Source organism: Physeter macrocephalus, chromosome 7, assembly GCF_002837175.3.
Source record: "Physeter macrocephalus isolate SW-GA chromosome 7, ASM283717v5, whole genome shotgun sequence".
Classification (NCBI taxonomy): Eukaryota; Metazoa; Chordata; class Mammalia; order Artiodactyla; family Physeteridae; genus Physeter; species Physeter macrocephalus.
In genome coordinates this window covers 144,784,158-144,786,551 of record NC_041220.1, presented here as the reverse complement: position 1 = coordinate 144,786,551, position 2,394 = coordinate 144,784,158, and positions in this window count along the sequence as shown.

The window sequence follows — 2,394 nt, the reverse complement described above, 5'->3', positions numbered from 1 at the left end:
TCCAGGAATGTCACCAACAGCATGACCTTTGTGACCAAATCCAGCAACCAGAACGTCATCGTTTTCCTCAATAAAATTCAAACCACCATCAGTGGGTACAAAGGCTGTTGTGTTTTTTGCCATTCCGGATTAGCTGAGCCCTGACACACGTCCTGATGGCAGAATTTGGCGGTTTGGCTTCAACCTCACCTTTTTCAAGCACAATTCCCTTGGCACGCGAAGCACCTCCAAAAGGGTTGGCCTTCAGGGCTGTGCCCAAATGGGCTTTCTCGTGCTGTTTATCATGCCACTTCTGGTCTTGTCGGTGGCTGTGGAGCTTCCTGGCAGTACGAAGACTGCGACGCTTGCCCTTCCTGTAGGTGCCACGGGCCTGAGCGAAAGCTGTCCTCTTTCATTGCTCAGCTGTTCCCTGTACCACTACGCCGCTCATGGTGGGTCCCCGTCAGAGGTACAGCCACCCAGAAGCTAAGGAGGCCCCTGCACGAGACCCAGACAAGTCAGTGTAGTCACACGGCTCTTTTCTTTTTTGGATAAGTGGGCAAAAGAGTGACATTTGGATGGCTATTGTTTAAGTCCACTGTCTCTTTCCTTCCTGCCTGCCCCTCTGGTTTGACTATGAAGTGCGTACGTGTGGTTTGCATCCCAACAGGCTGAATCCTGCTTGGGGCTCACTGAGCTTCTTGGATGTGTAAGTCAATGTTTTTGTCAACTTTGGAAAACATTTGGCCATCATTTTGGCAAATATTTTTTTTCTGTCCCATTTCTACCTTTTTCTCCTCAGATTCCAACACACATATGTTAAACCCTTTAATATTGTTTGCCAAGTGCCTGAGACTTTATTTTCTTCAACGTTTTCCTCTCTGATCGGATAATTTCTTCTTCAGATTGGATAATTACTGGGACTTCCCTGGTGGCACAGTGGTTAAGAATCCGCCTGCCAATGCAGGGGACACAGGTTCGTTCCCTGGTCTGGGAAGATTCCCACATGCCGCGGGGCAACTAAGCCCGTGTGCCACAACTACTGAGCCAGTGTGCCACGACTACTGAAGCCCACGTGCTACGTGCCAAAAAAAGATTGGATGATTACTATTGGTCTGTCGTTTTTTTAAAAAATTTATTTATTCACTTATTTATTTTTGGCTGCGTTGGGTCTTTGTTGCTGAGCGCAGGCTTTTCTCTAGTTGCGGCGAGCGGGGGCTACTCTTCGTTGCGGTGCACGGGCTTCTCATTGCGATGGCTTCTCTTGTTGCAGAGCACGGGCTCTAGGCACGTGGGCTTCAGTAGTCGTGGCACATGGGCTCAGTAGTTGTGGCTCACGAGCTCTAGAGCGCAGGCTCAGTAGTTGTAGGGCACGGGCTTAGTTGCTCCGCGCAGCATGTGGGATCTTCCTGGACCAGGGCTCGAACCCGTGTTCCCTGCATTGGCAGGTGGATTCTTAACCCCTGCGCTACCAGGGAAGTCTTTTTTTTTAAATCAGATTTTAGAAATTTAATTTTTAGAACACATATTAATAGCATTCATATATGCAATATAACTTAAGTAGTATTTGTTGTGGTGGTGGTTATTTTTTGGTTGCGCTGGGTCTTAGTTGCAGCAGGCGGGCTCCTTAGTTGTGGCATGCATATGGGATCTAGTTCCTTGACCAGGGATCAAACCCACATCCCCTCCATTGGAAGGTGGATTCTTAACCACTGCACCACCAGGGAAGTCCCGCAATATAACTTTAGAAGTTTTATTATCACTTATTTGATAATGCTTCCCTGTAATTTAACATGCCAATTAAGCTTAATTAGTTTAATATCTCTCTTTGAGCTGTTTAAGGGGCCCTCTGAAAACTGGATGTTCTTGATGTCCTTTGATGAATGGAAGTTCTTCATTTTCGTACAGTCACATCTTTCCTTTGATAGCTAACAGGTTTTCCCCCTGTCCCTTTAGCAAAATCTTCCCTGACCTAAGGTCAGAAGGGTATTCACTTATATCTCCTACTGAAAGATTTAAAGATTTTCTTTTACTATTTAATACCTTGATCCATCAAGAGTTTCCAGGAAATTTTGCATGTAGTGTGAGGTACAACCCCAACTTCGTTTTTCTTACCCTACAGATAACGCAGCCTTTTCCCAGGCCTCCATACTGAATGGTCTCTCCTTTCCCCCAGTCGGCCGTCGCCCTCTGTCATGTACCCAAGTGCCGTCTGTCCTTCTCTTTATTTCTTTTTTTTTTTTTTTTTGGCGTATGGAAATTTATTACTATCCCACTTTCATCATCAAAACTTATGATCTTGGTCTTTCCTTCCTGCCTTTGTATAAGGCCAAAAGAGAGACATTGGCTACTTTGACAACCTTAAAGCAGACTCCAGGAATGTCACCAACAGCATGACCTTTGTGACCAAATCCA